The sequence below is a fragment of the Prinia subflava genome, chromosome 14, assembly GCF_021018805.1.
Source record: "Prinia subflava isolate CZ2003 ecotype Zambia chromosome 14, Cam_Psub_1.2, whole genome shotgun sequence".
Lineage (NCBI taxonomy): Eukaryota > Metazoa > Chordata > Aves > Passeriformes > Cisticolidae > Prinia > Prinia subflava.
In genome coordinates this window covers 14,814,856-14,837,892 of record NC_086260.1, presented here as the reverse complement: position 1 = coordinate 14,837,892, position 23,037 = coordinate 14,814,856, and the positions used below count along the sequence as shown (strand labels likewise).

Below are 23,037 nucleotides of genomic sequence, written 5' to 3'. Positions count from 1 at the left end.
GTTCCTCCCTCCAGCCACCCCTGTTTGTGCTTTGGGGCTGAAAGTTGTCCTTGGTGTGCAGCAGGAGAAGGATTTGTTTTGTGTCCCTGCTGTGTGCAGAGCTGAGTGAGCCTGAGTGTGAGCTCAGAGCTGCACCCTGGGCAGCACAGGGGCTGGAAATATGAAATATAAATCTCGAGGCCTCAGTGACAGGTGGCTTTGCCGTGGCCCTGCAGGGCTGAGTTTGACAGCCCCTGCTGGCGCTGCCCGTGGCCGTGCCAGGACGTTCCTGCTGTGGCTCAGGGCTCTTGTGCCAAGCTGTGCCAGCAAGAGCAGGGCAAGGACACCCTTGGGCACCTTGACCCACCAGGCTGGCCCTGGGCAGGGCTGGCTGGCAGCTCTGCTGCTCCCCGGGTGTTCTCTGCAGGAGCAGGGGCAGGGCAGGGCTGGTGGGCAGCTCCCAAGGCCCTGGGAGCAGGAATGGGAGACGGCATGGCTGGATGTGCTCTTCAGACTGCAGAGCAGCTGGGGAGAAGGTGAGGACACACAGGCTGCTGCTGTTTGTTCCATCTCCTGTCACAAACGAGAGCTCCTGGCTGGGAATTTTGTCACGTGGCAAACGACAAAAAATGCTCCTGTTGGTTCTAAAAGCAGGCAGGCCCAGCTGAAATCCAAGTGAATTGCCACTTCCCTGATGGAGTGTGCAGCCCTGGTGAAGGAGGGCTCCTGAGGATGCTGTGAGCTCGGCTGCATTGGTGCTGCTCCCCGTTTTCAGCAGCTCCTGCAGTCAGTTTGCAGGGATGGTGAGATTAGAGGATTGGGAGAATGCAGCAAGGAGTGATTCAAGAGCTGCACAAAGACATTTTGCAAGTGCAGTAGTCTAACAGTCCTGCATTCATATTTCTCTAAAATATCTATCTTATTTATAAAGCCATCCTTTAAAACTTATTTCTAATTCTATTTCTTTCTCAACAATGTCCTTCCTATTCTACAGCATGTCTAAATCAACATTTCTTATCCCAAAGTTTGCATACCCTATAAACCTTCTATCAAACTTTAAAAATTCTCTACAAATCCATTTCCCACACTGGAAATATCATGAATAATCAAGAACTTGTCCCCAAATTATGTACTGGTGACAGGGATGTGCTCCTCAGTCAGCTGCAATGGGAAATGTGTAAAGAACATTAAATAAATAAATTAATGAAGAGTATTTTCTGTACATAGCAGGCACTTGATTTTGATAATTCTTGCAAAGCAAAAATTTGGCATAATAAGTTTGGTATTTTTTGGTAGTGTCTCTACCTGCAGAGAAAGACATGTGAGAGCATAATTTAATGTCAGTTGTCAAAACAATATTTTGACTCTGCTCCCGTGGACTGTAATCATTTCCTTGCCACCCAACTCCTGGATGCATTCCAGTCTTTATCAAATACCTGTTGTTATTAGATCCTATCCATCAACTGTCTGTTAGCTGCAAGAACAGATTTTTGCATATTCAGACCTTCTAAACATTGCTTACAAATAAAAAAGGGCTGATAAATCCCCATATTTTTTAACAGACAAAATATAATCTGACCTTTAGTGGTTTAGTCACCGTAACACATAATCAATATATTTATCATTTAAAAATGATTCTTCTCAAACAGCTGTTTTTTACAGCATGACAAGGATTTGATATTTGAATAATCAAGGCATGGAAAGTGTGGTGCTGCCTGGGATTCAGACTGACATCTTGGTCTAGAACATGAAATACTAACTTATGCACAAAATGTTAATTATTGTATTAAAATCTGTACGCATGAATCATTCCCTGACACAAGGTAATGTACTCACAACTCAAAATAACCTCATCTGAGCAAATGTTTCTAATCAAGGGGAAGTGGCCTGGTATGATGATGCTGTTTGGTTTGCCAGAGTTGTGCAAGGAATATTTCTGACGGTGTTTTTGGGGCTTGGTGAGGAGTTCTGACAAAGCCACTGCTGAGCGTGGTGCTGGGTGGGGTTGCCCGGTGCCTTTACTGGGCTCCTGTGGGTCAATCCCAGCAGAGGGGATGTCAGGGTGAGTGTCAGACTGGGACTGTGCTGGGAGCTGTGTGCCTGTGACTCCCGGTGCTGTGACTGAGAGATGCCATCGGCAGATTGCCCTGGAGGGAAATATTGGATATAGACCCCGACACTGTGTTTATATTAAATATTTTCCCTGCTTGCTGTCCAGGGGATGCAGATCTGCTGGAGAGCAGGGAGCTGTGCAGAGGGTGGGGACAGCCCTGGGTCCTGGGCTGAGGACAGCGTGAGGGACAAATGTCCTGCCCTGGAGTCACCCCAACCCCTGCAGCTCCAGGCTGGGGAGGAGCAGCTGGAAGGGTGGGAAAGGCCCTGGGGGTGCTGGGACAGCAGCCCAGGTGTGCCCAGGTGTGCCCAGGTGTGCCCAGGTGTGCCCAGGTGTGCCCAGGTGTGCAAGAGGCCAGTGGCCCCTGGGTCAGGAATGGAGAGGCCACAGGACCAGGGCAGGGACTGTCCCCATCCCACAGGAATGGCCCCCTGTGGCCATTGATGTCCACATCAATGCAAAATTTGTTTCCAAAAATGTTGCCTGGGTGCAGCAGGGTTCTGCCACCCAGCTAGAAGTGTGCACAGACCTGCGTGATCACATAAAATAAATGAAACAGGGAGTTAATCTGGATCCTGGGCTAGCAAGAGCAGCAGGCAGTAAGAAAAGATATTTATATTCTATATTTTATATTATATATTATATATTTTATATTCTATATTTTATATTCTATATTCTATATTTTATATTCTATATTTTATATTTTATATATTTATATTTATATTTATATTTATATTTATATTTAATTTATAGTTATATGGTATATGGTATATGGTATATGGTATATGGTATATGGTATAGTTACAGTTACAGTTATATGGTATAGTTATAGTTATATGGTAGAGTTATAATATTTATTTATTTACTTATCTATCTTTTTAAAATTTTTATTTTATTTTTTATTTTGTTATATTATATTATATTATATTATATTATATTATATTATATTATATTATATTATATTATGTTATATTATATTATATTATATTATATTATATTATATTATATTATATTTCTTTATTTATACTGTCCAAGTTGGTCCAGCACTCCCTGGCACTGGGGAGGCACCTCCCCAAATCCTGGGGCAGCTCTGGGCCCCTCACAGGAAGGGCCTGGAGGGGCTGGAGCGTGTCCAGGGATGGGAACAGAGCTGGGGAAGGGAAGGGAGCCCCAGGAGTGGAGCTGGGAAGGGGCTCAGCCTGCAGAAAAGGAGGCTCAGGGGGAATTCCTGGCTCTGCACAGCTCCTGACAGGAGGGGACAGCCGGGGGGGGGATTTGGGATGTAATCCCAGGGAACAGGGACAGGAGGAGAGGGAACAGCCTCAGGCTGGGCCAGGGGAGGCTCAGGGTGGGGAATTTTAAAAAAGAAAAATCCCTAAAAGAGTAGTCAAGCACTGGGAGAGCTGCCCAGGGAAATGGTGGAGTCACCATTCCTGGTCATTCTCAGAGCACAGCTGGATGTGGCACTTGGGGACGTGGTGAGGTGGGGATAACTCCTGGATCTGGTGCTCTCCAAGGGCTTTCCCAACCTAAACAGTTCCACCCCGTTCTGGAGAGAAAGTCCCCAGAGCTGAGGGAAAGTGGAAATCCTAATGATCAGCTGAGCCAGAATATTTTTTTTGAGCTCTCCCATTAACCCTGTGGCCTCTCCAAACCTTCATTCATTCTGAGATGCCTTATCTCAGATTTTGAGCAGTAATGTGTGCTACAAAGGAAGAGATATCATGGACAGCACTTGGCAGTGTCCTGCATAATAATTAGGATCATGACCAGTAAATTAATCAGAGGTTAAAGAAAAATCTCCCAAACCTGAATTTATTAGAATTGCTTATTTTTATATGAATTTTTAATTAGGTCTGTCTAAAGCATTTCACCCTTTATTTTCATGTATCATTTACTAGATGTTTGTTATGCCGTGTTTTTTTCAATCATATCTGTTTTCCAGAGTTTTAACCCAAATTATTTTTATTTAACCTCAATTATCTTTGCAGTGCAGCTACACTGGATGAGGCATTGGGCATAGATGTGTTCAGTGACAAAAATAGCCAAAATAATTCTGAGTCATTTGCAGGTTATCCATAACAACAACAACAGCAACAAAAATCTCTGTTAAAGAAACTGGATGATGGAGAGAGGGGAAAATAACTCTGTAATTCAGGTTTATCTCTAAATTAAAGAGAACAAGCACAGATGGAGATAATTTATGTGCTTCCTAAAAAGCTCTTGTCATGTCTTTCGCTGTCCATGGACTTTCATTGCAGCTTTTCCATGATAATGATTAAATTTTGGGCAGTAATTTGGTTTTGAGGGGCTGGGCCTGTTTGAATATTGTCACCAGCCACACCCTGCTGGCTTTGGGAAGTTTGTGTGTGTGACACATGCAGTCTGTATATTAAATAAATCCTGCCTGGAAATAGAGATCAGGAAATAGGAAAGGGGCTGGATCTTGTGGGGTGAAGAACCCAGCAAAGATGGGATCAAACACAGAGGCACTGGCTATTTGCTATTATATTGTATATTTATTTATATTTATACAGTGTAAAGACTTTGGGAATGAAGTGTTTGCTGCCCAGGAAATGAACAGAGCCTCCATCCTGAGATGCACTGGGAATTCCTAGGAATTTCTGTTCTATTGAACACTTTTTTCACGTGATGAAGGACTCCTTTTCCCTTTAAAGCAGTTGATTGAAACTTGATTATTTTGTTTTGTGAGAAATAATTTGGATGTGTTCGTAGAGGTGTCACTTCTCTGCATGTGAAGATCTTCCAAAGCTCCACACAGAGTTTGAAATCCACCCAAGCCTTTTCATGTGTTTGCTCTTGGCTTTTACCCTTTTCTGAATGTTTGCATATATATAATATATTCCTAGTAAAGACAAAAAAATTCCAATTACTGTTAAAACATACATGAGCTGGCTATCAGATACCTTTTCAAAGTTATTTCTTTTCAACAGTATTTTCTGGACAAAAAAAATATCACTACCACCTGCATTTCAGCTATGGAAAAAACCTGTGGAAAACCAACCAGGCAAATAATAATGGACTTTTGGAGCCTTCTCCAGATGAGACATTTAATTTCATGCAAATTCAGGCTACAGCCTTTGAGAATACAGTTTATTACAGAGGGAGCAGATGAATCTTTTTTCTTGTCTTTGACCTTGGTTGTATTTATGTTCTGCTTCAGTTAACTCAGACAGTTTTAGGAGCTCAAGCAAATGGTAATACACATTCTACCAGTGTCACATTTCATCCCATGTTTTACTGTTCTCTTTATTTTCCTTTCAAAAAAAGTCTCTTTCTCATGCTTGTGAAGATTTAACTAGAAATTGAATTTGAAAATATGGGACAATTGTCAAAATCCAATTTAATCCAAGTTTTGTATGGCCAGTAGATGACAGAGAAAAGGGAAAACCCAGAATGTGTGCTGGAGACAGAACTGGGAATTCTACAAAGCTACTTTTAATATTTTTTGAAAGAACTATTATTTATGTTAACAGATATTTTTAAAAATGAGAAGCATGGACAAGGATAGGCAATACCTTATGATGGTTTGAGCACAGGTAATTCATAAGAAAATATTGAATAACTGTGCATGGCCAACTTTGAGCGCTGAGTTTTCCACTCTCAACATTCCCAAAACATTTCTTGACTCTGTGTGTCTTTATATTCATAAATATGTCTAAAAGCTTTGGGGTGTTTTAAGGAATGCTTTCTGAATTACCTGACCAGCCTTGAGGTGTGAGTGTGTTATTAGAAGTTGATTTAAACATTAACCAGCTAAAATAGAAAGAATTACTAAGCAAAAGCTTCTTTAGCAAAGTGGTGTCACTCCACCAACCACTATTGTTGTGCCATTTTTTTTTAATAGACAGGAATGAGGTTGAAAACAGCAGAATTTGTCCCAAATTGGCTTCAGTGCTGCCACCTGACCTTATTTTGGGGCTGGGGAGGAGAGCTTTGGGCCCAAGTGTGTTCACACCTGCAGCGGTTCCGTGTCTCCGTTTGAGTGCAGCGAGGCTGTGCTTGGGCAGGAGGGGCTTTCAAGGCAGCTTGCAAAGATTTCTGTGATGCAAACCTTGGACAGACTCCCCAGGGAAGGGCTTGGAGGTGAAAATACAGTGATAAATTGTCGTGCAGTTATTTGGAGTTTAAAAGGCTGAAAAAACATCTTTGGGAGAAGAGAGGGATTTACTTAAAGAAGGAGACTTTAAAAGGTCTTGGTGGTTTCTTCTCTCAGTTCCCACTTTGGTGACAGCTGCTGCTCAGAAATTTTCTTCCTTTGTTTAGTCTTGATGAGCAGTGATGGGGATTTTTGGGCTGTTTTGTTGGTTTTTTCTTTTTAAAAATTTATTTATTCCTTTTCAGCATGAGCTGAAAAGAGTTGGTGCTTCTGGATGCCATGAAGGTTGCTGGGGGAAGGAGCAGGGGATGCAGAGGCTTTGGTTGGGGTTCTGGTATTGTAGATTTTTCACTACTTGGTATCAGGGCTATTCTCAGTGAAGGGTTAAAGGCTAATTAGGCAAATACTCATTAGGGATGGGTAAACCAGTCTGGAAAATCCAAACAGAGTGCTCCAAATGGCAGCTGAGCCTTGTCCATTAAAACCAAAGCTGAAGGAGCTGTCTGGCTTCAGTTGACTTTCTGCAGCCCCATCCAGAGTGTGCCTGTTACCAATCACATCCCTGCCTTTCAACTCATGAGAGAAGCACTCAGAACACTTCAAGAGTAGTTCTGTTCCTTTTGTATTCTTATCTGTGGTTTATTCTCAGTGTGCTGGTTTGACAGAGCTGTTATTCCACATAAACATGTGGCTGAAGAAGTTTTACGAGCAAAGCAGCTCCTGAAATTGCTTGGGAGAACCTCTGAGATACTTTTCCATCAGTATCTTGCTAATGGCTTGTGCTCCTTCTCATCAGGCCCAGGAGGGGTTCAAATATTCAGGACAGCTGTCAGACCTAGAAACTTGTGAGTTCCCTCCCCTCCATGAATTTGAGATTGAAAATGAATTTGAGGTTGAAAATGAATTTGAGATCTGTCAGGGGAAGTGGGGACAGGCAGAAAATCCTGTCCTGGGGAGGGCAGGTTGGACTGCAAGGGAAGGACAGAACAAGTGGCAGAGAAGGAAATTTGCTTTGTGAGCAGAGGCTCTGATTTTGCCAGTGTATCCATAATAAACCCCAAGCATCTTCTGCAGTGAAATGTCAGCACTGTGTGGCAGAAAATCCCTGGAATTCTCACAGACAGTCTGTGCCTGGCAGTGTGAAATGCAGACAGTGCAGTGCTTTCAGATCCATCTTCATACCATGGATAGCAGAGTTCACTGGTTAAAAATGATTAAAAATCCCAAATGATGCTCCTTATGCTAGGCCCCCAAATAATTTAATTTAGCTGTGCATTACTTCAGTTGTTATAGTATCAGCAAATAAAATAATCACTTACGAAACATTTTTGCAGCAGATGACCGAAATGTTTTACTGCTCAATACCAATCACTGGATTAGGAAAATGGATTACAACTGTGAGTAATGAGTTCCTAAAGCCCCTGAACGATATGATTTCTGTAAATGTCTGCTTGATTTCATTAACCTTGAGCATTCAGAGAAATAACTGACTGCAGCATTTGCCTGCACCTCCTAGTTTGCACTGAATTTACTCCCTGTGTTTATTGACACACAGGGGAGATCTAACTGGGAGTCACTTCAATGAATGGACTTGCTTAAAGAATTGCAGTTCTGCTCAGACCTGTGCTCACAGGAAGTGAAGAGTGAGCTTGTAAAACATTAGCATGGAAAATCAGAAGATTTTGTGTTTAGAGAGCCTTACTTAATATTTAATACAATCCTTATATGATGTTTTCTGCCAGCAGTATCCTTTTTAAGGTTTTGCCTGTAGGGATCTCTCCCTCAGTGGAAGTTGAGCTCTGAAATCAGGGTGCAGCTGCCTTCGTAAAATGTTTGAATTGTCTCAGTGTAGTCCCAGGAGTATTTCATCCTTTTCCTGTGCACCTGTGGAGAGTTCACTGCTGAATTAGTACAGAAAAATGTTCTCACTTTTCTTTGTCTAAAATAGCAAATACGCCAGCAATAAACTGTGGGTGAGGTGTAGTCCTCTTCTCCTCTGCCTGACCTAAAGGCTTGAAATGTTTTTCTCAGATTTGATTGATAAATTATAACTTCAGTATTGGTCCAACTGGAAGCCCAGTCCTGTAGGCATAAACTCTCCATTTTAAGTCACATGGTGAAAAATACCCTGTCTGCAAGTGGGAGAGACAAGCCTTTAGAATAATAAGGTTGGTAATTAATCTTGTTAACAGTGGTAGTTTGGAGGGGGAGTGTTTTGAGGGGTAAATGACCTGCAGGAGCATCTGGATTGGTATAGAACAGTAATGCTCTTCACACACCTTTCTGCTGTGGGGTATTTGCCTTTCCAAATACTTTTGCTGAATAAATGGACCTGCAGCACTGAAAACAGGCCTTTAGGGGCTGGTAACTGTGTGATTAACTCACAAAACTGCTGATAACTCACTGCTGGTGGAAAAAGCTGCCATGGGTACCTGCCTTTGGACCAGCCTGGTGCTGCTGTGCCCACTGTAGGCTCAGGGGAAGGGCAGCCACGGGCAGCGTGATTCGAGCTGAATTTCTCTGATTTTCTGTGCATTTAGCATCTTCCCTGACCCTGTGAATGGGAGGCTGCAGCTCTGCCTGGCAGGAAAATGCCCCGTCCTTGTGCCAGCACGTCCCTCCCTCCTGGAACTTGCTGTCTGCTCCATGTCCCACCTGCAGGTGCAGCAATTCCAGGGAAAAGGGACACCCCGAGGGACAGGGCAAACCCCGCCAGCCCAGCCCCTGCAGCCCCTTCTGGGCAGGGACAGAAAACTGCTCCAGGTCATTCAGGGCAGAAATGGGTGCTGTACAGCAGCGTGAGGAGTGCAGAAGATGGATGGAGCTGAATTCCACCCCTCAGCACAGGGAACGGAGGGATTCCTGTGGAGATCAGCACTGCAGACACAGCTGCTCCCTCCCCTCCTTGCTGGCTCATCCCTTGGTTCCTGCCTCACAGCACCTGTGGTGAAGACATCAAATTAATCCCATTTTGCTTCAGGGCTTACCAAACATTTCTCCTTAGGACCTTGTCCCAAGAACAAAACCCATTCCTGTTGGTCAGCTCCTGTCCCTGACTCCTGAGGTTTGCTTTTGGCCTGGATTGATCCCGGATTTTTGTGGTCAGGTCTTTGTGCAGCAGAAGGGGAAAGACAGGGAAGGAGTCCTTGAAAACTTCCCAGCTTTGTGTGAGAAACCTGGCTGGGGGCAAACAGGCTCCTTCTGAAGCCTTGTGCAAAACTGTGCTGGAGTCAGCACAGGCTGGGAATGGATGTCCTGCTCCTGCCTGTTGATTTCCTTGGGAATGTTCTTCCATTTGTCCCCTTTCTCCACGGTTCCATTCTGCGGTGCGTGTTTGAAAGGTTTTGGCTACATCCTGACAAGATGATGTATTATTTTTCTGTCTGGCTCTCTAAATTCCCTTCCCAACTTCTTTTCTGAGCTTCTCCCTCCAGTCAGACATTGCTAGTTCCAAATTTCAGTCCAGATTGCCTGGTGGCAATGGAATTAATAATAACATTTAAAAACCTTTAGGATCTGTTGTCCAATATTTTATTAAAGAGACTATTTTTTATTAAAAATACACAATGAACTTCATGCAGATTTTATGTAGAGAAGGGGCTAAAAAGATCAGATTTTATTGGGCTGCCACCAGGCTGGGTTTAAATTCTGTCCTTTTCTGATTGCAAAGGTCAAAGTGGCAGCAGGAGAGGTAGTGAAAAAAGCCAAAGCTGTGACCTGTCTGCCCATGCAGAGCTGCTGGATTGCAGCTGTTCAGAGACCAATGTTTTTAAAGCATTCAGCAACAAATTGTTTGCCAGATCACCGTGATTGGATTTGGAATTACTGACCTTTCCCTCCTAAACTCTCTGTGCTGCCTTTGCAGGCTTAGTGGTGGAATGTTCTTGCAAAGACTGCTGTATTTTATGAGGGCTGGTACAGGTTTCAGTGTTCAGATCTGTTTTCTCCTGAGGGATTTCTGTTCTCTTCTTAAATGATTCTCAAGATTGCTGGAGTGAGGATTTCCTGGTGGAGGAGCAGCCATGGTGTAACTTTGTTCTGTGCTTACTTTTCTGCACCTGTGGATGTATAATGCCAGGTTTAATAGGTGATTTAACATTTGTGCTTTACTTCCTTTGGCTTCTAAGTGTAACAACCTGGCTTTAGCCATGATTCCAGCTTTGATTTTTCCAAAATATATTTTAATTTTATTTGGTTGGTTTGTTTGGCCTTTTCTTTTTTTTCTTTTTTTTCTTTTTTTTCCTTTTTTCTGTATGAAGATGTCATCACAGAGTTCATACAGGAGATGGAATCACAGAGAGATTTGGATTGGGAGGACCTTAAAGCTCATCCTGTTCTACCCCCTGCCATGGCAGGGACACCTCCCAGTGTCCCAGGCTCTCCCAGCCCCAGTGTCCAGCCTGGCCTTGGACATTCCAGGGATCCAGGGCAGCTCCTGTGGGCTCCCTGTGCCTCCCCACCCTCACAGGGAACAATTCCTTCCTTAAATCAAATAAAAACCTCCCACTTTCAGTTTAAAACCATTGCCCCTTGTGCTGTTGCTACAGGACTTGGTAGAAAATCCCTCTCCTTCAAACCGTGTTTTTATATTGCAAGGCCCCAGCCGGGCCTTCCTGGACTCTGAGCAAGCTGCTGCTTTGATTATTTACAGGAAAAAACCCCAAACACCTCGAATTGAGGAGATTCAAGCCACACTGCAGTGCAGGGGAGTGCAGAGGCCAGTGTGGTTCTTCACCCACCAGTGAGCCCCATGAGGGTGTTCCAAAGTACCCAAACACTGTGTGAGAGAGGTGTAGTAAATCCACTCACTTCTTCTTTCAGTAAATTCACCTTTCTGAGCAGTGGCTACAATTCCTTGAAGTGTCTGTGCCTACAATTCCCCTGGAATAACAAACAACGGTGCCTGAATGGCTTTTCCAGCCAGACACAAGATCTGCTATTGTGCCTTCATTTTCAAATTAGCAGGGCCCTTTCAAAGGAGGATCAAAGCTCAGTGCCATGCTTCAGTTACAGAAATAGATATAAAATCTGTGTTTTATATTTCTTCCTGCAAGGACTCTCTCAGTGGCAGACACCTGGAAGGTGAGTCCCTCCATGTAGGAATTTTTATATCAGGTCCTTGAAGGGAAGCTGGGAAGGGCTGTGGCTTGTGGAGGAGCAGCTCTGGGTCCCAGCCCGGTTACATAAAGCGGGTCTAAGCTGCTGGGGATGCTTAGTACAGCCTAAACTGGATCAGCAGGGCGTATAAACAGATTACAGCAGAGTTTATTGGGAATTCCTGCTGGTGTGGGGAGTGAAGGGGCCGCTCTCGGTGTGTGGAGAGGGGAAAATGAAGAGGGGCTGTGGTGGTGAACAGATTTCGAGTTAACCCAGCAATACCTGCAGAGATTCCTCTGAGGAGGAGAAACCCCAGCCAGCTTGGCTTAGGTAGGATGGAGATAGATCCGCCGGGTTTGGGAGGTATGTTTGGAGCTCCGGGATTAAGTGGCCTTGGCAGCTCCTTTGAGCTTGCCATTGATATTGTAATGAGCTTGAAATAGCTGATCCCGGCTCCTCGGAGCCCCCGGGGTCAGCCCAGGGGCAGGGACACGGCCCCAGGTGACAGCGGGCTCCTGGAGATGTGACAGCTCATCCTGACTCAGGCAGGAGCTGCTCCTCACCGGGAGCAGGAGGAGGAGGAGGGACTGCAGCATCCCCATCCCCAGAAGCCTGAGAATCCTCTGATCAAACCCAGAAATTTGTCCCATGACCAATGTACCCAAATCGCAAGGCATGTGTTGAGATTTATTTATTTATTTATTTATTGTTTTAGTGATGATTATTTTTGCCCTCACAAACTCAAGAGTTTGAAAAGTTAAGTTTTTCTGTCCTGGGGTAACCACAGGAGATCTGAGCCCATTTTAAATCTGTTTCTCTGTTCTAAAATGTTCTTTCGATGAAGCAAAATCCACCCTGATCCTTGGGATTGTGCAGAGGGTTCTTTGGGGAAACCCTCAGAGAATTTTGGTCATTTTGTCTCTGATCCAGACCTGGATGAATGGCTCTGAAGGGTTTCTCATGTTGAGATTGGGATTCAAACAGAAAAATGTATTTAGAAATAGATTTTCTTGTTCTGTAGCACCTCTCCTTATTTTTGTCCTTTTCTGTGCATAAGATTAATAGAAAAAAACCATGAATACAGCTCACTGATGCATGGAGGAGTTTTTATTACCAAAGTCACCCATAATACTGTATAAAGTTTAAAATATTTACAGATGTTTTATGTTTAAGCATTCTTGGTAATGTTGAAGCTTCTACTTTTGAGTGTGACTTTCCTCTGTCCAAGCTAAATGCAGCACTTCAATTTTGTTTCATCTTAAGCCATTCTAAAAATCATTTTCACAAAAGTATAAAATGCTGGATGAAAAGTGAAGGCAATTTTTGGTGATTGCTAGCTTGTATTTTTGTAATGTTTTAATGCTTTTTAAGTATCAACATTTTTCTCTTTCTACTGGAAGCAGATTATTTTGGGACTTTCAAGATTATTTTAAAATCACAGTTGTCAGCATTTTATTTCCTAATTCTAGATATTTTTTTTTGCTGAGATGCTCAGGCAACCAATACAAACACGGATTAAATTTAATCTGGGGGGATAAACAGAAGCAAAACAAACAGCATTATTATTATTAACATATTGAATTTTTAATATGCAATGATTGGTTTCATATTAATCTCAAATCTCAACAACAAATGGCTGTCTTGAGGGTTTCTGAATTCCACCTGACGAAGTGAAAATGAACTCATTTGTTCAGAATGCAGCTACTGAAAGCTTATTACACACCCTGCTTGTTCCTGAGCCCCAGCTGGGTGGGAATTGCTGCCAGAAGGGATTTGGGGGTTTTTCCAGTGGTTTTCCATCTTCAGGCAGAGTCAGTCTGAAATGGGCAGTGACTTTTCTTTGCGCTGCTCCATCCTTACGAGAGCTAATGCTTTAATTCTCTGTTTACATCTATTTATATTTACACTCTCCGTTCTTCTGCACCAATAAAATCCCAATTTTCAGGCTGCTGAGTGGCTCCCATCTTCCAGCTGAATGCTTGGATACAAGACAGGGAATGCAGACTCCACCTCCTCCCCCTGCTTTGCATTAATGTGTCACTGGGGCAGAATTTCATCCCCCAGACCCTCCCCTGGTTCTCAGCTCACTCCTCGTGTACCAGGAATGGTTTGCAAAGGGGCTCTGCAGAGATATTCTGGGATGGCAGCGTTGGTGGCACAGGGGTGGAGCAGTGCCTGTATTTTTTATACATATATATATATATATGTGCTTTTATGTGTATATGTATATTTTACATGTGCTTTTATAACCTGAGAGGTTTGGTCACTGGGGTGAGGGCAAATTGTCTGTTCCTTTGTGTTCCTGCATCCTCCTCTGAAAAATCTTTGTGTTTTAGTGGTCTGAAAGGAGGGTTCTGCAGGTTCCATCTCATTTTAGGAAGTGCCTTGCCCTGGTGGGGGTTATTAAATAAAAGAGGTTTTATTCCTTCTCCAGGAATTCAGGAAGCAGTCTGTGAAAGTCAGAGAGCTCTCTGCAGCTCTTGGTGCTCTGAGGGACAAAAAAAAAAGAAACATTTTTATTGTGATGGTTTTTATTTAATGATTTTAGTGGCTTTCAGAGAAGCACAATGATTTATTCACCAGCAGTCACCCTCAATCTGTAAAACGTAAAGGTCCATAATAGGGACACTCAGGTGTTGGTTTTACCTGATTTGGTAAATTTGGTAAAAAACTGAGGGCAAAACTTCCATGCAGGGAGTGGTGAGAGCTCAGCCTTGCTAAAGGCTGAATGGCCTTAGGCTCCCTAAACAATTAAATGAAAATAATTTATATTTGTATTTTCATATATAATTATATAAATAATTCACATTTATATATTTACTCAGATAACTGGAAACGCACTTTCCTAGAAAGGACACGTGTTGAGGGCTGTGATTACCAGCTCTAGACCCAGCTGAAAATTCTCTTTTGTTGGATGATTCACTAAAAATTTGCCTTAGTTTTTTTTTTATTCTCTGTGTGTGTGGTTTTTTATTATTAAAAAGAGCAGGATTTCTGTCTTATAATGGAACTGGCCGTTCATCCCCAAAGCAAAGCAGATGTCAAAGGATGTAGGATCTTTTCCAAATGGGGTATATTCTCATGGATATATGGAATATCCTGAGCTGGAAGGGACCCACAGGGATCCCTGATATCCCAAAAATCCCACCCCGTTGCCTCAGAGCGTTTCCAACGTGTCCAGGTGGTGCTGGGATCAGAGCATGGCAACTTTAGGATGAAAATGGTGGGAAATTCCTATTTAATTCTATCTGGGAAAGGTTTGTTATCTGGGATCAGTCGTCCTTCTGAAATGGGACCAGGATATTTTTAAAGGGATGTTTATGTTTTGGTCCAACATTTGGGACATGCTTATTATAGTTTGTATATTTTCATTGTCATAATTATGGAAAAAGCGTGGTGGGGGAGGGATTGGGACTGTGGGAACAGTCCCAAAAGTGCACAGATGCAGTCTTTAAATCCTGTTCTCTTGCTGTAGGAGATGTAAATGATACGGGATTAAATGATAATTTTACTGAGGTTAAAAGGGGTTTTGCAGCTTGGGCTTCTGTTCTACCTGCCTTAAAAAGCAGATGGATTCCTTTAAAGGACTGGTTCTTCTGAAAAAAACCCAGTAATTTTTCCAGAGCCTTAGAAAGTAGAAGACTCTTAGTTTTAAAACTTTCTTCTCAATCAAGAATTCTGTTCTTACATTGCAGAAAGGTTTGTTGTGGCAGATGCATTTGAATGAATTTAGATTAATAACGTTGAGGAAATGTTTGATGGGGCACAAACCAAACTGTGCTATGGACATTGGATGAGGTACAGATAAAAGAAATGTGTGTAGAGTGATAAAATGCAACAGGAGAGTGTTGGGTCAAATTTTGGGTTGGTTCATCTTTAGAAATCAGGGGAGCAAAATTGTTTCATCAGGTTCTGGCAAAACAAAACCCTTCTCCCCTTGCCCTGAGCTCCTGCATCACATCCCAGAATGGTTTAGGTTGGAGGGGACCTTAAAGCCCCTCAGTGCCACCCCTGCCCTGGGGACATGGATCCATGGCTGGTGAGGTGAAATACATCCAACCTGCACTCAAACGTGGGGTTTTAATCTGTATTTGTGCACGAGTCTGTACCACAGTGGCAGGCAGCCCTCTGGGACAGGTCCTGCAGTTATCTCCAAAATCTGGAGCCACCAGGGCTGCCCTGCACTCCTCACTTCCCTCTGGGGGGAGAAACGTGGCACCCACATGAAATATCAGTGCTCATCACCCTGTGAGTGTGAGAAATGTGCAGTGTGGGCAGAACACAAAAATCTCTGCACCAGCACAGAAATCTCTGCACCAGCACAGAAATCTCTGCACCAGCACAGAAATCTCTGCACCAGCACAGAAATCTCTGCACTCGGGGCAGTTTTTACCTCTCTGGGAGTGAGGCTGGATTTCTGTGCACACACAGATTTTGGAGCTCGTGTTTAGGGGAGCTGGAGGAGCACTGGGCTCCAACAGATGTTGGGGGATGAGAGTTGAGGGCAGCAAATGGGGTCCCCATATCTCACAGCTTTGGCCAGAATTCAGAGTTCTCACTCCACCTGTCAGAATTTGTAGTTTTTACACCTTTTGTCTGAATTTGTATCTCCTCCACCTCTTCCAGCTCTGCTCACACAGAACTGGTGCAGTCAGAATTTCTGATGTAAAGGTCACCCCTGGAACTGGAATGGATACAATTGCATTGATTGCATCAAGCCCACTTTTATTTTCTTTAATTTCAGACTTTTGGTAGACAATTTTTATTTAAAAATAGTAGTTTCTTTTAAATGAGCCCTTGTATTCTTGAATTTGAAATGACATTACTAAATTAATGCAAAAACAGGTGAAGATTGGCCTGGTTTTCCTATCACCCTTTTCCACTTCATTGTTTCCCAGTATTGTTACTTAATTTGTTCTGCATAAATTCATAGTATATGAATTTATAAATTCCACACATAAATCCCATCATCTCCAGTCCTCTTTATTCATTCCTTGAAATTCCACTCTCTCCTTTAGCTTTGTGCCTATGCCTTGCTAAAATGATGTGATACAGATTTCTCGTCTCTCATCTTACATATAACTTTTAAAAAAACTTAAATCTGGTTTTACCAGAGATTTCCTGAAAACTACCTGGTTAAGAATTTAAAAATAAAAGAAGGAATAATTTAGAACAAAAAAATTATCTGGTTGCAGAGTAATCCAGGCCAGAAAGTTACATTTATGTACAGGAAAATGTGTATATTATATACAGGAAACTGTGTATGTTTCTGCCTAAAAAAGACAATTATATAATATAATATGAAGACAACATTCAGTTACCCTGAGCTTCATGCAAATTTTAGAGCAGTGGCAAAAGGGACTTTCCCAAAGTAATGTCTTGGACTGGTCTTGAATGTCATTTGCTATGCTGCCAGCCAACCTTCTCTCGTTTGGTTTCTGTAATTTTGGAACACTCCCCTCCCCAATCAATTTTTTTTTTCTTGTAAATTTAGATAAAACAACTTCAGACTTATTCAGAATGGAAAGTATCACCAAGGTAAGGGAAAGGAATTCCTTGAATTCTTAAATTCACCCTGCTCCGCTCAGGCTGCTCACGAATTTTACGGAAAATGGGAATGACACAAAAAGTTGTTTATTTGTGCTGATGTTGGGGGGGCAGCAGATATAGGGATTTTGCTCTAAAGGGATTTTTCCCTCTGCTGGTGTGGGAGCAGCCCCTTCCCTGCCAGCTGCAGGCTCTCATTATGCAGCCGTGCCCAGGGTGAATTTTGGGCAGTGCCAGGCGCTCTACAGGTCACGGTGCCACCGGAATCGTGCCAGGAATTCCTCCTGCACGAGGTGTGCAGAGCCTCAGGAACCAGAGCTGCACCAGTCAGGGTGCTGGTGGGCACCCCTGGGTGCTGCTGGGGGTGTCAGAGCCTGGGCTGCAGGGCAGGGAGCCCTCAGACAGAACTGGGGGTTTATTTCAGGACAGGTGGGTGCAGAATACCTGCAGGACCAGGTATTTTAATAATATTATAATATTATAATATTATAATATTATAATATTATAATAATAAATAATAAATAATACCAGGAAAAGATGGGCTGAGGGTCTTTAATTCTGGAAGCTCCCCTGGGTGTCCTGGGGGGTGTCAGAGCCTGGGCTGCACTGCAGGGAGCCCTCAGACAGAACTGGGGGTTTATTTCAGGGCAGACGGGTGTAAAATACCTGCAGGACCATGTATTTTAATAATATAATAAAATAATAATAATAAATAATAAATAATACCAGGAAAAGATGAGCTGAGGGTCTTTAATTCTGGAACCTCCCCTGGGTGCCCCTGAGGGGTGTCAGAGCCTGGGCTGCACTGCAGGGAGCCCTCAGACAGAACTGGGGGTTTATTTCAGAGCAGACGGGTGTAAAATACCTGCAGGACCAGGTATTTTAATAATATAATAAAATAATAATAATAAATAATAAATAATACCAGGAAAAGATGAGCTGAGGGTCTTTAATTCTGGAACCTCCCCTGGGTGTCCTGGGGGGTGTCAGAGCCTGGGCTGCACTGCAGGGAACCCTCAGACAGAACTGGGAGTTTATTTCAGGACAGGTGGGTGTAAAATACCTGCAGGACCATGTATTTTAATAATATAATAAATAATAAATAATAAATAATAAATAATAAATAATAAATAATAAATAATACCAGGAAAAGATGAGCTGAGGGTCTTTAATTCTGGGAGCTCCCCTGGGTGCTGCTGGGGGTGTCAGAGCCTGGGCTGCACTGCAGGGAACCCTCAGACAGAACTGGGGGTTTATTTCAGGGCAGACGGGTGTAAAATACCTGCAGGACCATGTATTTTAATAATATAATAAAATAATAATAATAAATAATAAATAATACCAGGAAAAGATGAGCTGAGGGTCTTTAATTCTGAAAGCTCCCCTGTGTGTTCCTGGGGGAGTCAGAGCCTGAACTGCACTGCAGGGAGCCCTCAGACAGAACTGGGAGTTTATTTCAGGACAGGTGGGTGCAGAATATCTGCAGGACTAGGTATTTTAATAATATAATAAAATAATAAATAATACCAGGAAAAGATGAGGGTCTTTAATTCTGGAAGCTCCCCTGGGTGCTCCTGGGAGGTGTCAGAGCCTGGGCTGCACTGCAGGGAGCCCTCAAACAGAACTGGGAGTTTATTTCAGGACAGACAGGTGTAAAATACCTGCAGGACCAGGTATTTTATATAATAAATATAATAAAATATAATATAATTAAATAATACCAGGAAAAGATGAGCTGAGGGTCTTTAATTCTGCCACAGCAAAGGCAGAGTGGCTGCAGCATTGGGTTTGCAGTGATCTGAAACCCAGCACAGTCTCAGTGCTTGCCTTCTCAGACTCTTGTTTGGACCTGGAACATGAATAAAAACTATTTAAAAACACATAACCAATAGATCTTTATCATCTTCATCACTTCCACTTCAGAGATGTGTCCTTTCACCAACAGCAATTGCCTCTCACTTCTTAAGAAAAACTTTTTGTGGAGGTTGCACACACTGCTTTCCTACTAAGGTATAATTTGGTTTAATCTTGAGACATTTGCATGCCACAAATGCACTTTTTTAACAGCTTAGTGCCATATTTTATCCCTGCAATATTTTTAAATTTCTTAATTACCTAGGTTTTAACCACTTATTTTAATAGTTGGGTGAAAGCATCTGAAATATTTTGGGGGTGTCTTTTTAAAGTCCCAAAATTTAAAGATCTGGGATGATTGGTTTCTTTACCTGCAGGGTCTGTGCATGTGAAATACTCTTTTCACATTCTGTCCTGTCAAACATGCATTAACTCACAGAATTTGATTTTTCTTGGGTAAGTCTGACAGTGTTTATCTTTAAATATCACAGTATAATTCTTCTAGAGCCTATTAAAAGTGCTTATACTTTTATAGGAGAAAATGTTACTCTTTGCAGATACAGAGATCTGTCATTTAAAGGAATCAGAAGTTAATTTCCATACTGTGACAGTGATAAGCATCATTTGCACCATTAAAATGTAATCATGTTTCCTGAGAAAATGAGCCAATCGTTTAAAAAGCAGCACTAAACTTTCTTACTTTTGGATGTTTTATCATTAATTTCTTGTTCTAACGACAATTCTTTTATTGATGGGAGAAAATGTTTACCTGTGAGAAAGTGCCTGAAGTTAATAATAATGATAATGATAAAAATAATAATAATAGGAACTTATTGTGTGTGTATATATCTCTGCCATAAAAAATATTGGTTTGTTTTTTAACGTGGATTGTCCCACTTGTCCCACTTATTTTTGGGTGGACATTTAAAAAAATTGGAGCTAGTGGGAGCTCTCTTTTCCTTTCCTCTATTCCTTTATTTCCTCTAAAACTGAGACTAGTAATTCAATATATTTGTGTTGATTACAGAAAAAAACTTGTTACAGAAAAAATTTGGGCAAGCTGTACAGAAAGAGAAGGTGAGGCTTACACCTGGCGTCCAAAGCTGGGCAGAGAAAGTGAAAATTGGAGCACTGGCTGTGCTGCCTCCCTCCTTTGGGAGGGTTCAGTGGTTCAGGGCTCAGCGAGGGAGGCTGGGATCCAGTTCCATCCCCTGCCTGATCCCATTTCATCCGCTCCCTCTCATTTCCCCAAATATTCCCATCCCCAGAACGAGCCGGGTGCTCTGGGTTTGGTGCGAGGGTTCTCTTTGCCACTTTGGGTTTGTGTTTCAGCACTCCAGTAAATAACTAAAAAGGTCAAATGTGGTGCTTGGGACTCTGATGTCTCCCTGCCTTTCCAGCAGCATTTCCTGAGAGCAGTTGTGAGAAATCCTAATTTCAGCTTGGAGTGCTCCTGGCTCCAGAGGCTTTGCTGTGCTGTGCACATTGTCCTTTTCCTACTCTGAACCAAACTCATCTCCTTTGGTTTCTGTAATTTTTAAACACTCACACTCCAATCAAAGTGTTTCTTTTTCCCTTTTCTCTGTAAATTTGGATAAAACAGCCGGGCTGTTCCCATTTGTTCTGTGCTTGAGGAGCCGCCTCGTCCCTGGCACAGCCCGAGGCGCGCACCGAGCCCGGGCGGGATTTTCTGGGGTGGGCACGGAGTTGAGGAATTAGGAACACAGGAATCCACCTTCCTTCTCTTGCAAACTGGTGAATTCCGGCAGGGCCAGCTGGAATCACCCCGCAGAGATGTCACTTTGCTGCTGAGGGTTTGTCAGCGGGGGAAAGCATCGCCCTGCCCGCGGTGCCTCCTCCCGGAGCGCAGAGCTGCTGCTGCCGCCTCCCTTCCCTTTCCCTTCCCGAGCAGCCAGCCGGGAACGGGGATCCGGGGATTGAGGGGTGGAGAGAGCAGGAAAGGAAAGGTGTGGCCCTGCTGCACAGCCCGGGGGAGCGCCGGGGAGCGCCTCACTCACCCCACGGCAGCGCTGGAGCCGGGGCTCACCTGAACAGCTCACCTGAACATCTCACCTGCATAACTCACCTGAACAGCTCACCTGAACATCTCACCTGAACATCTCACCTGCATAACTCACCTGAACAACCCACCTGCATAAATCACCTGCTCAGCTCACCTGCACATCTCACCTGCACAGCTCACCTGAACAACCCACCTGCACAGCTCACCTGCACAGCTCACCTGCACATCTCACCTGCACAGCTCACCTGCACAGCTCACCTGCACATCTCACCTGCACAGCTCACCTGCACATCTCACCTGCACAGCTCACCTGCACAGCTCACCTGCTCAGCTCACCTGCACATCTCACCGGCTCAATTCACCTGCACATCTCACCGGCTCAGCTCACCTGCACATCTCACCGGCTCAATTCACCTGCTCATCTCAGCTGCTCATCTCAGCTGCTCAGCTCACCTGCAGCTCTCCCCTGCTGCCTCAGCATTCCCATCCCGCGGCTGCAGCCTCCAGGTAGGGCAGAGGGATGCTGTGCACGGAGCTCTCTGTGCTTGCCCATCCTGCAGGGTCGCTCTGGGCTGTCCCAGCTCTGAGCTCCAGGGAGGGGGCACAGGCTGAGCGGGGAGCCGGAGCCATGAGGCAGAAAATGTGGGAGAGGGAGAATGTCCATTATTGGTTTGCACAGCCCGGGGGCAAATGATGGCTGCTTTGAAAGTGTCCCCTGCATTTTGACTTTCGGGAGGTTATGGGAGTAGAAATGATTCATGAGCATGGAGCCATGCATGTGAAAGAAAAATGTAACCATGAGGGTGGGATTTATTACCTGGAGATGAGGTTGTACCTGAAATTTATTTCCTCTTTATTTATTCTTTGTATTATTCTATTTATTTCCTCTTTAACAATTGTTGCTGTAGCCCATCACTAATGCAGCGTTTTGGGGTGAATTTCATAGATAGAATTAAATGGCTGACGTTGCAAGGAAATGTTTGGAAAGAAAATAAGCAGCTTACTAATGAACTTTAAATAATAATAATAATGCTTATATTTCATGTAGATTTCTGTGTTGAAAATGTAAATCCTTTCTTTTTAAACCTGATGCTTTAAAATTCTATTCAGCACCAGCTTTTGCCTTGTCAGAATTTCACACACGCTCCTATTCATTTTTTTCTTGCTTTTAGACTTTATAATAGCTGTGAATTTTATTTAACTGGAGCTTAGGCACCAGTAAGAACAATATTCAGGTATTTATTTTGGAGGTTAGAACATTTCTGAGCTAGCTAAAGCTGTTAAATGAGAAAAATTAGATGGAACATTTTAGTAAAACATAGAACATATCCCTATTCCTGCTTGTTATTGGAAGCAGGGATAGAGGAAAATAGATGACAATATTAATTTTGATAAAATGCAGCAACATTTTTCAAGCTGTCATGCTTAATGTAGTCTAATTTTGCTTATCCTTGATTTTTGCATGGATTCACAGTGAATTTTTAGCTGAAATTCAAACGGTACTGAACGTCTGGATAGGGTGATATATTTGGATTTGCCAATGCTTCTATGAATTTTATCACTTCTCTGGAAGGAATTAGCTGAAAAGGGATTCTTAAAAAAACTTTTTTTTTAAGGGTTCAAGTTGGATGTGAAGTATTGGCAGCCAATCTGCCATTCATCAATTTACCTGAGCTTTTTTCACCCCCGAGAGAGAGAGACAATTCAGACTTTTAAAAAACCTTTCTGTGTGGGCAAGTCTCTGTGAAACTGAATTCTGCCTGAAAATACCCCGAGTTGGTAAAGCGTGGTTATGTAACCAGCATTGCATAATAATGCATTTAATGATATTCTAATAGGAGTTTACTTTTATCGCCGTTACTTGGGGAGAAAAGGTTGCAGGGCTGTGACTAATTACCCTCCTTCTTTAAGGTTATCAGCTGTCCTCGTTTTCAAGGACACCCCTTGCTAACAGGGACAACCCTGGGATCTTGGAGGCTCTGTGGAAAATGGGGCAATGTTCTAATTTCGGAGCAATCCCATGTCAGGCAGGCATCTGAGCAGCGCCAGCGCTCACGCGGCTCCGAGGGCACGGCCAGCCCCAGCTCCTGTCCTGGCACACAAAGCTGGGGCAGGCAGAGGGGCACCAGCAGCTGCCCCACTGCTGCACATGTACAACCACCTTAGAAATAAAAAAAAATTAAAAATTGGGTTTTCTCTGCTGACGTGTGCTCGCTCTTCCCCTTCTGTAACCCCCCAGCCGTGGGAGTGGGTCAGCAAAATCGGGTTCATTGCCCCTTTCCACTCGAATGGAGCATTGGGAGG

General features: G+C 43.3%; 1 protein-coding gene and 1 long non-coding RNA gene across 16 annotated transcripts in view; one reads left to right on the top strand and one right to left on the bottom strand.

Annotated features, from left to right (window-relative positions):
• ATP2B2 (ATPase plasma membrane Ca2+ transporting 2) overlaps positions 1–23,037 on the top strand; it is a 412,644-nt gene that overhangs the window by 184,546 nt on the left and 205,061 nt on the right. The window contains exon 1 of one of the 15 annotated variants that reach the window (XM_063411243.1): positions 21,104–21,240. The exons of the other annotated variants lie outside the window; for them this stretch is intronic. The gene's annotated coding sequence lies outside the window, so the exon portion shown is untranslated. Of the gene's footprint in view, positions 1–21,103; positions 21,241–23,037 lie in introns of those variants that run through there. 15 annotated transcript variants of the gene reach the window in all.
• On the bottom strand, positions 13,500–21,019 carry LOC134557929 (uncharacterized). Its single transcript, XR_010082223.1, has 3 exons — positions 20,446–21,019; positions 18,578–18,705; positions 13,500–13,797 (listed from the first exon to the last, which is right to left on the bottom strand). It is a non-coding gene; the product is annotated as an uncharacterized LOC134557929 (long non-coding RNA).